The following is a 13,779-nucleotide window of genomic DNA, read 5'->3' as shown; positions in this document are numbered from 1 at the left end:
TGTATTTTTAGTAGAGACAGGGTTTCACCGTGTTAGCCAGGATGGTTTTGATCTCCCGACCTCGTGATCCGCCCCTCTCAGCCTTCCAAAGTGCTGGGATTGCAGGCGTGAGCCACCGTGCCCAGCCGGAACTTCTTATTAAGACAAACTCTCCTGAGAGCTTGACACATTCAGAACAAAAAGTAGGTTGCTTAAAATCTTACATGTCTTGGGTTCCCAGCCATTTTCAGACTGGCAACCTGGCATGACCTGAAAATCACAACCCCTCAGATGGCAGAAACTACGAGAAAGTGCTCCCACTTGGTCATCCATCAAGCTCTCAAGGACATACAACAAGCTGAGAGGGGAACTTCACTGGGCTTATATTTTGGGGACCCACAACGAAATGTATATGCCAGTGTGATCAGAACCACAGAACTGAGCAGTCTGCAGGGTCGGCTGGAATAATGCGCTTCTGTGGTACCTCTCTTTACGACAGAGCAACACAGAAAGACAAAGACGAAGGAAAAAACTATTTCTGGGAGGAAAGAGATCAAACAATATGAATAGTCATACCAAAAAGTACACCAGAGTGGCTATACTCAAGATTTGGTCACACAAATTGTTTTCTCCCATTAGACTTTGCAGAGGAGAAAGGGACAAACAGTGATTTTTTATCATCTGCCTGACCAAATTCCACAGAAAGAGAGGCTGGAAGCCTGACTGAGAAATCCTTAGCCTTCTCCTGGCTTGTCACGCACTGGGTTCCCTTCACTGTGGCTTCCAGAAGAGTGGAGCCTTGGTCTTCTGCTCACAGTGCCAAAAGTGTAGGAGCCAATGGGAAACTTCCCCTTTGCCCACTGAAGTTTCACTGAAAAACCAACTCACAATACTTACCTGGCAGGGGAGATATCATGATCACAAAGGGGATTTTTCCAGGGCGAGGCTTCTCCTTTGCACTCCGGATGTGCTGACTCCTGCAATTTCCCCAAATGTGGGAAACTCAAGTAAACAATTTGTGGTAGTGGGGAACTGCATTTGCACTCTTCCCTGATGTTTTTCATTCCAAAAAGCAGGTCACTTGTTTTTGCAAATATATAATACATTTGTTTGTTTGTTCGAGATGGAGTCTCACTCTGTTGCCCAGGCTGGAGTACAGTAGCGTGATCTCAGCTCACTGCAACCTCCGCCTCCTGGGTTCAAGCGATTCTCCTGCCTCAGCCCAAGTAGCTGGGATTGCATGCACACGCCACCATGCCCAGCTAATTTTTGTATTTTTAGTAGAGACGGGGTTTCACTATGTTGGCCAGGCTGGTCTCAAACTCCTGACCTCAGGTGATCCGCCTGCCTCAGCCTCCCAAAGTGCTGGGATTACAAGCATGAGCCACCGCACCTGGATGGCCAGGTTTTTTTTTTTTAAGAAAAAAAGTATATAAAAAGAAGAAAAGGAAAAAAATATCTCACGAAAGGCAGACTAATTGGGGTAAAGCATACATATTTATTAATGTGCACATGGGGGAAAACCACAGAATGATTACCCCACCCCCCAGTGTGGTGCAGAAGCTTATATACCATCGTGAGGTTGCAGAAAGAATGGTGTCTTAGAGCATGGCCAAAAACGAACTATGGTGGTAAATCAGGTTATAGTGACAAAACAGGTTATGGGAGGGAGAGAAGAGGAGGCCTGGCTAGCAAGAGTGGTCTTGTTCTGCAAATGAAACCTCACAGGTAGCAGCCCTCAAAGAGGAATGGTGGTAAATGTTTCCTTCAGACCTTTAAAGATATCAAACTCTCAGTTGATCATCTCTGGATCTGCATAACACAAGAGATGGCTGCATCAATACAGATTCTCTGCAGATGCAAATCTCTCCAACAAAAGACAGCTTTGCAGAGCTACTTCTGTTTTCTGGCTGTCTGACAGCCGTCTCAACATATGTTAAATAAATATATTTTGGGGTAAAATATTTTTATTTCTTTCAGTGTTCTCTACCAAAAAGAATTAAGCCAAGAAAGAAAATATGAGGGCCAGAAAATGAGAGTCTACCCATGAGATGGGTGAAGATCATTGCTACGACGTGGCAAAGGGAACTTTCTGGATATCAACTATGTAGCAGGCCCAGTTCTGCTGCTGCAGCAGCCAGTCCCAACTAAAAGGCATAGAGGTAGGCCCCAGAGGGATGTCACCAAGGAGAAATAACAGAATCAATAGATTATCTAGGCAGTCAGTCCAAATCTATTCTAGAATCTTCGAGTTCTGGTGGGCTGCCTGTAAAAAGGAAATGAAAAGAAAGAAAAGAAAAAAATAGATTATCTGCATTATCTAAGGATTCTAGGAAGATGGCAGAGTGGGCAAGCACTGGGAATCTGTCTCTCCACCTACATGATAGTTGCACTGGCAGAATCTGTCTGGTGTGAACTATTCTGAAACTCTAGAGTCTATTGAATGCTTGCAAATTCCAGGGCAGGGCTTGGACTGTAAATTGCAGCTACTTTCAGTCAATTTCAGCTCTTAGCACAGTACATTTTTTCAGCCCTTAGCCACTCATTCCTCACACCTCAGCTGCAGGCAGCTATGCCTGTGTTCCTGGAGCGGCTTGCCACAGTTCACAGAGCCAGGGTAGACAAAAAAGGACTTTATTTTCCAAATATTGGTTATCTATGCTCTCATAATTGATTGCTGCTTCTGGTCTCAGAACTGCAGAAAAAGGGTTGGGTGCCCTTGTTTTTTTACTCCCTTCCATCGTCCCAAACCTCTCCCCTTTAAATCCTTTAAAGCCAACACCCTTTCCTCTTGCCACACTTCATTTTTCTCTTTTTCTCCTTTTGGAACCCAGACATGAAAGACTTGGACATTCAAAAGCAACTACATATGTGGGGCAAAATCAGAAAATGACCATGCATGTACAGCGAAAATCTCAGAAAAGACCTAAGAAGGAAGACCCTAAGTTCACATCTCAGGCCAATCCTCAGAATGGACACAGCCTACAATAATTAAAAAATAAAAAAGCAGGCTCGGCGCGGTGGCTCATGCCTGTAATCCCAGCACTTTGGGAGGCCGAGGTGGGTGGATCACGAGGTCAGGAGATCGAGACCATCCTGGCTAACACGGTGAAACCCCGTCTCTACTAAAAATACAAAAACTAGCAGGGCGAGGTGGCGGGCGCCTGTAGTCCCAGCTACTCGGGAGGCTGAGGCAGGAGAATGGCATGAACCCGGGAGGCACAGCTTACAGTGAGCTGAGATCCGGCCACTGCACTCCAGCCTGGGCAACAGAGCAAGACTCCGTCTCAAAAAAAAAAAAAAGAACTCTCAGGGAAGGGAGAATTTCCAGAGTTACCACATTATTAGATTCAAATGTCTAGTTTTCAGTGAAAAATCAGAAAATATACAAAGAAGAAAGGGCCCAAAGGAAAAACATAAATCAATAGAAGCTGTCCCAGAAAAAGACATGATGATGGATAGACTAGACAAAGACTTTAAAACAACTATCATAAATATGCTTAAAGAACTAAAGGAAGATATGGACAAAGTGAAGAAAATGAGGCATAAACTAAATGGAAATATCAATAAAGAGATGGAAAATTTTTAAAGAAACCAAAAAGAAATTCTGGAGCTAAAATTACAATAACTGAAGTGAAAATTTAACTAAAAGGCAGTTTGAACAGGCAGAAAAAAGAATTAGGGAACTTGAATAAAAGACAAAGGAAATTATCAGGCCTGAGGAACAGAAAGGAAAAAGATTCAAGAAAAGTGAATAGAGCCTAAGGAACGTGTGGGACACCATCAAGCAGACCAATATACACATTGTGGGAATCCCAGAGGAGAAGAGAAAGTGAAAGGGACAGAGAATATTTTTAAAAACAGTAGCTGAAAACTTTCTAAATTTGATTAAAAAAACATGAATTTGAACAGCCAAGAAGCTCAAAAAACTCTAAGTAAGATGAACTTGAAGAGATCTACATGACAAATATTATAATCAAACTGTCAAAAGACAGACAGAAGCCAAAAGTAATAAGAGAGAAGTGACTCATGACATACAAGGGTTCTTCAGTAAGATCATGAACAGATTTCTCATCAGAAACTTCAGAGTTTCTGAAATGCTAGATATATTCAAAGGGAAAAAAAGTTCAACCAATAATTCTATATCCAGCAAAACTATCCTTCAAAAGTGAGGGAAAATTAAGATATTCTCAAATAACCTGGAAAAGTGAGGGAGAAATTAAAATATTCTCAAAAAACAAAGCTGAGAGAGTTCATTACCATTAGACCTGCCCTGCAAGAAATATCCAAGGGAGTCCTACAGGGTGAAATAAAAGAACACTAGACAGTCACTTGAAGCTGTATGAAGAAACACAGATCTCAACAAAAGTAAATACATGGGGACAGACTCAGTAGCTCACGCCTATAATCCCAACACTTTGGGAGGCCACGGCGGGTGAATCACTTGAGGTCAGGAGTTTGAGACCAGCCTGGCCAACATGACAAAATCCCATCTCTACTGAAAATACAAAAATTAGCAGGGTGTGGTGGCATGCACCTGTAATCCCAACTACTTGGGAGACTGAGACAGGAGAATCACTTGAACCTGGGAGGTGGAGGTTGCGATGAGCCGAGATTGCACCACTGTACTTGAGCCTGGGCAACAGAGTGAGGCTCCATCTCAAAAAAAAAAAACAAAAGGAAAATACATGGGCAATTATAAAAGATAGCATTGTAACAATGGTTTGTAACTACTTTTTGCTTAATACATGATTTAAAAGACTAATACATTTTTCAAAAACAACTATTAGTCTAAAAGGTATTATTATTGTAACTTTAGTTTGTAAATCCACATTCTGTTTTCCACATCATTTCAGAGAGTAACGCATTTTAAAGAAGTGTTAATTTATGTTGTAGGGCATATAATGTATAAAGATGTAATTCTGGCCGGGCATGGTGGCTCACGCCTGTAACCCCAGCATTTTGGGAGGCCAAGGAGAGAGGATCACTTGATGTCAGGAGTTCTAGACCAGCCTTTGCCAATATAGTGAAACCCTGTCTTTAATTTAAAAATAAAAAAAAAGAAAATGAGCTGGGCATGGGGGTGAGCACCTGTGATCACAGCTACTCAGGAGGCTGAGGCAGGAGAATCACTTGAACCCAGGACCCGGAGGTTGCAGTAAGCCAAGATCGCACCACTGCAGCCTAGGCAACAGAGCAAGACTCTGTCTCAAAAACAAAAAAACAACAACAAAAAAACAAAAATTAGGCCGGGCATGGTGGCTCATACTTGTAATCTCAGCATTTTGGGAGGCCGAGGCAGGCGGATCACCTGAGGTCAGCAGTTTGAGACCAGCCTGACCAACATGACAAAATACCGTCTCTATTAAAAATACAAAAATTAGCTGAGTGTGGTGGCATGCACCTGTAATCCCAGCTATTCAATTGGCTAAGGCACAAGACTTTCTTGAACTGGGAGGCGGGGATTCCAATGAGCCAAAATTGTGCCACTGCACTCTAGCCTAGGCAACAGAGTGAGACTAGGTCTCCAAACAAATAAACAAACAAAAATTAGCTGGGTGTGGTGGCAATCCCAGCTACTCAGGAGGCTGAAGGAGGAGAATCGCTTGAACCTAGGAGGTGGAGGCTGCAGTGAGTGGAGATCGTGCCACTGCACTCCAGCCTGGGTGACAGAGGGAGACTGGGTCTCAAAAAAAAAAAGTAAAAAAAAAAAAGATATAATTCTGTGATATCAATAACTAAAAGGGGTGGGGATAGAGCTATAAAGGAGCAGAGTTGCCAGGCATTGTGGCTCACACCTGTAATCCCAGCATTTTGGGAGACCAAGGCGGGTGGATCACCTGAGGTCAGGAGTTTGAGGCCAACCTGACCAATATGGTGAAACCCTGTCTCTACTAAAAGTACAAAAATTAGCCAGGCATGGTGGTGGTCTCCTGTAACCCCAGCTATTTGAGAGTCTGAGACATGAGAATAGCTTGAACCCAGCAGGCAGAGGTTGCAATGAGCCGAGATCATGCCACTGCACTCCAGCCTGGGCAACAGAGTGAGACTCTGTCTCAAAAAAAAAAAAGAAAGAAAAAGAAGCAAACACTGGTAGTGATCATTCAAGGATGGTATTTGGGAGAATAAATCTTGGCAATGGACTTGAGTATTCAGGACACTCGACTAGGCCATCCCAACTGTGGAAGTAAATGCATCACACAATGGTAGCCTGATGTCTTCAATCTTTCTAGCAGTATATAACTCACTCCCTGTATTAGTCAATTTTGCATTGCTATAACGGAATACCTGACAGTGGGTAATTTACAAAGAAAGAAGTTTATTTGACTCACGGCCCTGCAGGCAGTACAAGTATGGCACCAGTGAGGTCTCACGAAGCTTTTACTCATGGCGGAAGGTGACAGGGGAGCAGGCACATCACATGGCAAGAGAGGAAGCAAGAGAGATTCCAGGCTTTTTTAAATAACCATCTTTTACGTGAGCTAATAGAGTGAGAACTCACTCATTACCATGGGGAGGGCACCACGCCATTCATGAGGGATCTGCCCCCATGACCCAAACACCCACCTCCAACCTCCAACATTGAAGGTCACATTTCAACATGAGATTTGGAGGGACACACATCTAAACCAGGTCACTCCCCTAATCCCAATGTCCATGCTGTGATAAGTTGAAAAATGTTCCCTGAAAAAAGATCTTAACTTCCTAATCCCTACAACCTGTAAACAATGCCTTATGTGGCAAAAAAAAAAAAAAAGCGAGGCGGGGGGTGTCTTTGCAGATGTGATTGAGTTCAGGATTTTGAGATTATATTACTCTAGATTATGTGGGTGGGCCCTAAATACAATCACCTGTATCCAAGAGAGAGAAAGAGAGAGAGAGAGAGAGAGAGGTTTCATGCACGAAGAGCAGAGAAGACAATGTGAAGATAAAGGCAGGGATTGGAGTGATGCTGTCACAAGCCAAGAAATGCTGGCAACTACCAGAAGCTAGAAAAGACAAGGATTAGATTCTCCCCTACAGCCCCTGGGGAGGGAGAGTGCAGCCTTGTCAACACCTTGATTTTTCTTTCCTTTTTTTTCCTTTTTTTTTCCTTTCTCTGAGAATGGAGTTTCACTCTTATTGCCCAGGCTGGAGTGCAATGGCGCAAACTTGGCTCATTGCAACCTCTACCTCCTGGATTCAAATGATTCTCCTGCCTCAGCCTCCAAAGTAGCTGGGATTACAGGTGTGCACCACACACGCTGCTAATTTTGTATTTTTAGTAGAGACGGGATTTCACCACGTTGGTCAGGCTGGTCTCGAGCTTCTGACCTCAGGTGATCCACCTGGCCTCCCAAAGTGCTGGGATTACAGGTGTGAGCAACCATGCCTGGTTTTTTCTCTTTTTTTTTTTTTGAGACAGAGTCTCCCTCTGCCACCCAGGCTGCAGTGCTGTGGTGCAATCATAGCTCACTGCAGCCTCCACCCACTGGGCTCAATCGATCCTCCTAACTCACCCTCCCTAGTACTAGTAGCTCCCTAGTAACTGGGACTATAGGCGGGTACCACTATGCCTGGCCGACACCTTTACTTTGATCCAGTGATACTGATTTTGGACTTCTAGCCTCTAGTACTTTCAGAGAATACATTTCTACTATTTTAAGCCACCAAGTTTGGTAATTTGTTACAGCAGTCACAGGAAACTAATATGCATACTCACCAAGTAACCTTCTGAATATAACTTGGTGAACCAAGGAGCAATGTTTGTGGGCAGTGAGAGTGCTGGTTGTGCTGACTCAAATGTTCTATTCCTCATGGTAGGCTTGGTTTGTATAAATTGATAAACTAACATTCTAATTTATATGTTCTAGTTTATAAATCAGCCTTGTAAACTTGATTAATACGAGTCTATCCTCAAGAGTTGGATCTACTATCTGTGCTGACAAAACCAGATGTCTGTAGGGATGTTGGCAAGATCCAGACCATGGTAAACACATCAGGAAAAGAAATACTATTTTGTTGAGGTATCTTGGGAAGTACATACCTGGTTTCTCATCGTTTTCCATGATCTTTCCATCAGTTCTCTATTTCAAAATGTCATCAATAATAACTAACTTTAGGCTGGGCATGATGGCTCATGCCTGTAACTCCAACACTTTGGGAAGCCCAGGCAGGAGGACCACCTGAAGCCGGAAGTTCACAACCTGCCTGGGCAATATAGCAAGACCTTGTCTCTACAAATACAATTATAAAAGCAGCCAGGCATTTTGGTGCATGCCTGTAGTCCTAGCTATTTGGGAGGCTGAAGTGAGAGGATTGCTTGAGCCCAGTAGGTGGAAGTTGCAGTGAGCTGAGATCGTGCCACGGCACTCCAGCCCGGGAGACAGAGCAAGACTCTGTCTCAAAAAGAAAAAAAAAAAAAAAGAACTAAGATTTGAACCCAGGTATTCTGACACCAAACCCTAGGGACCAGATTTGTTCAAAAAACAAACATCTATATTATGTTTCATTATACACTAGGTACCAAGAATCAGGGATTTAGAAATGGATAAGACTAGTCATTTCGACGGCCACGCGGAGCTACCAATCTAGTAGGAATAAATAGGAATAATTCACGAATTTGCCTTTGTATTTTAGTATTTGAGGACTGTTACAGCCTGCACTTTATTATCTGAAACACTATTGTTAGATAAGGCATTGTTTTTACAACCCGTTTAAAACAAGCTTGTCACTCAAGGAGAGGAACTCCAGGCAGAAGGAATTCATATCAGGTCGGGCACTGTGGATCACGCTGGTAATCCCAGCACTTTGGGAGGCAAAGGCAGTGATTCACTTGAGGTCAGGAGTTCAAGACCAGCCTGGCCAACGTGGTGAAACCCCATCTCTACTAAAAACACAAAAAACAGGTTGGAGGTGGTGGCTTACGCCTGTAATCCCAGCACTTTGGGAGGGCGATGCAGACGGATCGCCTGAGGTAAGGAATTCGAAACCAGCCTGGCTAACATGGTAAAACCCTGTTTCTACTAAAAATGCAAAAAATTATTCGGGTGTGGTGGTGCCCGCCTGTAATTCCAGCTACTCGGGAGGCTGGGGCAGGAGAATCTCTTGAACCTAGGAGGCAGAGGTTGCAGTGAGCTAAGTTCACGCCATTGCACTCCAGTTTGGGTAACAAGAGCGAAACTCCGTCTCAAAACAACAACAAAATTAGTCAGGCGTGGTGGTACTTTGCTGTAATCCCAGCTACTTGGGAGGCTGAGGCAGGAGAATCATTTAAACCCAGGAGGAGGAGGTTGTAGTGAGCTGAGATCATGCCACTGCACTCCACCCTAGGTGACAAGAGCAAGACTCCACCTCAAAAAAAAAAAAAAATATTATTTTACAACATAGTTCTTTATTTTTTTTCTAATCTATCTTCAGATAGAATAGTGGGTTTTGAAGGCCGGGCATGGTGGCTCACACCTGTAATCCCAACACTTTGGGAGGCCAAGGTGGGTGGATCACAAGGTCAGGAGATCAAGACCATCCTGGCTAACACGGTGAAACCCCGTCTCTACTAAAAATACAAAAAAAAAAAAAAAAAAAATTAGCTGGGCGTGGTGGTAGGCTCCTTTAGTTCCATCTGCTCAGAAAACTGAGGCAGGAGAATGGCATGAACCCAGGACGTGGAGTTTTCAGTGAGCCGAGATTGCACCACTGCACTACAGCCTGGGGAATCAGAGTGAGACTCCGTCTCAAAAAAAAAAAAAAAAAAAAAAGGGGGTTTTGGGTTTTTTTTTTTTTTTTGGTGCCTATATGGCATTTTATTGTATATCATAGTATATTTCACCAGTGGGTCTCTTTGGGGACATTAAAATTGAATTCTTTGTTTTTGTTTTGTTTTGTTTCATTTTGTTTTGTAAAACTACTCTTTAAAAATCCATGTGACTAAATATTTACACATCTCATTTTTTCCTTGGGAAAAATTCTTACAAGTATAATTACTGTGTCAAAGAAAATGTACCATCTTAGCCCTCTCGTTTTTAAATTTTTTCTTTTTCTTTTTTTTTTTTTTTTTTTTGTTGAGACAGAGTCTCGCTCTGTCTCCCAGGCTGGAGAGCAGTGGTGCGATCTCTGCTCACTGCAAGCTCCGTCGCCTCCTGGGTTCACGCCATTCTCCTGCCTCAGCCTCCTGAGTAGCTGGGACTACAGGCACCCACCACCACGCCTGGCTAAGTTTTTTGTATTTTTAGTAGAGACGGGGTTTCACCATGTTCGCCAGGGTGGTCTCAATCTCCTGACCTTGTGATCCACTCGCTTCGGCCTCCCAAAGTGCTGGAATTACAGGCGTAAGCCACCGCACCCGGCCGAAATTTTTTCTTACTTTTTAATTGTGGTAAAATACACATAACATAAAATGTACTATTTTAACCATCTTTTTGTCTGTGTGTGAGACTGGGTCTTAGTCTGTCACCCAGGCTGGGTGCAGTGACATACTTGTAGCTCACTGCAGCCTCGATCTTCTGGTGTCAAGCATTCCTCTCACCCCAGCCTCCTGAGTAGCTGGAACTACAGGCATGCACCACCATGCCCAGCTAATTTTTTAATGTTTTTATAGAAATGGGTTCTTGCTGTATTACCCAGGCTGGTCTCAAACTCCTGACCTCAAGCAATCCTCCTGCCTCAGCCTCCCAAAGTGCTGGGAAAACAGGCATGAGCCACCACACTTGGCCATTTTAACTGTATTTAAGTGTATAATGCAGTGGCGTTAAGTACATTCACAATGTGTTATAACCATCACCACAACTTCTAGAACTTTTCAATCATCCCAGACAAAAACTCTATGTCCATAAAACAATAACTCTCAATTCTCCCTCCTAGTCCCTGGCAACCGCTTTTCTACTTATCTCTATGAATATGCTTTTCTAAGTACCTCTTATAAGTAAAACCATACAATATTTTTCATTTTCTGTCTGGTTTATTTCACTTAGCATAATATTTTCAAGGTTCACCCATGTTGAAGCAAGTTTCATAATTTTATTTCTTTCCATGACTGAATAGTATTCCATTCTATGTATATACCACATTTTTGTTTATTCATCTGTTGTTGGATAATTAACAGAGGGGTTAACCAACTTGGGTTGTTTCTGCTTTTTGGCTATCGGCCTCTAATACTTTTAACAAACTGTCCATACAGGAAATTTGCACCACCAGAAATATGTGAATGTACCCATTTCCCTGAGTCTTACCGACAGTGGACTCTTTTTATTTATTTAATTAATTTATTTATTTTTGAGACAGAGTCTCATTCTGTCACACAAACTGGAATGCAGTGGTATGACCTGGCTCACTGCAACCTCTGTCCCCTGGGCTCAAGTGATCCTCCTGCCTTAGCCTCCCAGGTAGCTGGGATTACAGGTGTGTGCCACCTCGCCCGGCTAATTTTTTTGTATTTTTAGTAGAGATGGGGTTTTACCATGTTGGTCAGGCTGGTCTCAAACTCCTGACCTTAAGTGATCCGCCTGCCTTGACCTCCAAAAGTGCTGCGATTACAGGTGTGAGCCACCGTGCCCAGCATCTTTTTATTTAAACAACACAATAGTAAAGTATATCTTATTGCTGTTTTACTTTTCCTTTCTAACATACATATATGGGAACAAAGATAACAATGTAAGTCTAAAGACAATAGAATGACACCTTTGAAGTATTAATGAAAAAATGTCAATCTAAAATGTTATATCCAGTGAAAATGGAATTGTCTATTTATGACCATGACAAAGTAACTGGTATCTGACTAACCCATCTACCATTTTAAAAACTTAAACTATACAAAATTTGTGAAACAACATTTTTCAGATGTTAGACAAAGGCAGCATAGGATTATGATCCCTGAGAAAAGGAAAGAAAACAAATTGTGTAAGCCTTTAAATTATCCCAGCTACCTCCCCGGAGAAACTTTCCAGACTATAGCACAGGAATGGGAAACCCAAGCAGAGCACAGTAATTTTGCTGAGCTGAAGGGTCAAAGATCAGAGGCTGGGGAGACTGAGGAGGTAGATGTTATGGAAGAGAGTACAGGAAGGAAGGGAGCTATGCAAAGAAACAGCTCCGTGTTGGCCTCCCAAAGTACTGGGATTACAAGTGTGAGCCACCACATGCAGCTATGAAAATCAGTTATCACGGCTGGGCACGGTGGCTCACACCTGTAATCCCAGCACTTTGAGAGGCCAAGGCAGGTGGATCACAAGGTCAGGAATTCAAGACCAGCCTGGCCAAGATGGTGAAACCCCATCTCTCCTAAAAATACAAAAATTAGCTGGGGGTGGTGGCGTGCGCCTGTTGTCCCAGCTGCTTGGGAGGCTGAGGCAGGAGAATTGCTTGAACCCAGGAGGCAGAGGTTGCAGTGAGCCAAGATGGCGCCACTGCACTCTAGCCTGGGTGACAGAGGGGTGCTATATCTCAAAAAATAAAATAAAAAATAAAAAATAAATTATCAAAAGGAAATCTGAAAAGAAGCCAGAGAAAAAGATAACTTACATATAGGGAAGCAAAAATAAGAATAATCACTGACTTATTGGAAATAATGCAGGCCAGAAGACAAAAGAATAACATATTTAAAATGCTAAAAGAAAAAGATGTCAAGCTAGAATTCTGTATCCAGTAGAAGTAACAGTATACCCATCAAACATGAAAACATTTTTAGGCCGGGCGCGGTGGCTCAAGCCTGTAATCCCAGCACTTTGGGAGGCCGAGACGGGCGGATCACGAGGTCGGGAGATCGAGACCATCCTGGCTAACACGGTGAAACCCCGTCTCTACTAAAAATACAAAAACTAGCCGGGCGAGGTGGCGGGCGCCTGTAGTCCCAGCTACTCCGGAGGCTGAGGCAGGAGAATGGCGTAAACCCGGCAGGCGGAGCTTGCAGTGAGCTGAGATCCGGCCACTGCACTCCAGCCCGGGCGACAGACCGAGACTCCGTCTCAAAAAAAAAAAAATAAATAAAAATAAAAATAAAAATACAAAAAAAAATTTAGCCGGGCATGGTGGCAGGCACCTATAGTCCCAGCTACTGGGGAGGCTAACACAGGAGAATGGTGTGAACCCGGGAGGCGGAGTTTGCAGTGAGTCAAGATCACACCACTGTACTCCATCCTGGGCGACAGAGCGAGATTCCATCTCAAAAAAAAAAAAAAATGTAACTGAAATTTACACACACAATAAAAGGCTATGCAGGAGTTAGAGACCAGCCTGAGCAACATAACAAGATTCTGTCTCTAGAAAAAAAATTGTTTTAATTAGCCAAGTGTGGTCACATGTGCCTATAGTCCCAGCTGCTTAGAAGGCTGAGGTGGGAAGATTGCTTGAGTACAATGTTGCAATGAGCTGTGATCGCACCACTTGCACCCCAACCTGGGTGACAGAGTGAGACCCTCTCAAAAAAGAAAAAGAAGGAGGAAAGAAGAAGAGGAAGGAAGAAGAAAGGGCATGGGAAATAGTAAACATGTAAGTAAATATATTTTTTAATTTTTTTAATTATTTAAAAGAGCCAGGGCCGAACACAGTGGCTCATGCCTGCTATCCCAGAACTTTGGGAGGCCCAGGTGGGAGGATCACTTGAAGCCAGAAGTTTGAGACCAGGCTGGCCAACATGATGAAACCTCATCTCTATCAAAAAATACAAAATTAGCTCGGCTTGGTGGCACATCCCTGTAATCCCAGCTACTTGGGAGGCTGAGGCAGGAGAATGACTTGAACCTGGGAGGCAGAGGTTGCAGCGAGCCAAGATCGTACCACTGCACCCCAACCTGGGTGACAGAGCAAGACTCTGTCTCAAAAAAAAAA

The sequence above is a fragment of the Colobus angolensis genome, unplaced genomic scaffold (genome assembly GCF_000951035.1).
Source record: "Colobus angolensis palliatus isolate OR3802 unplaced genomic scaffold, Cang.pa_1.0 Scaffold67, whole genome shotgun sequence".
Taxonomy (NCBI): Eukaryota; Metazoa; Chordata; class Mammalia; order Primates; family Cercopithecidae; genus Colobus; species Colobus angolensis.
The sequence above is the reverse complement of the archived record's forward strand: the minus strand, read 5'-3'. Positions refer to the sequence as shown.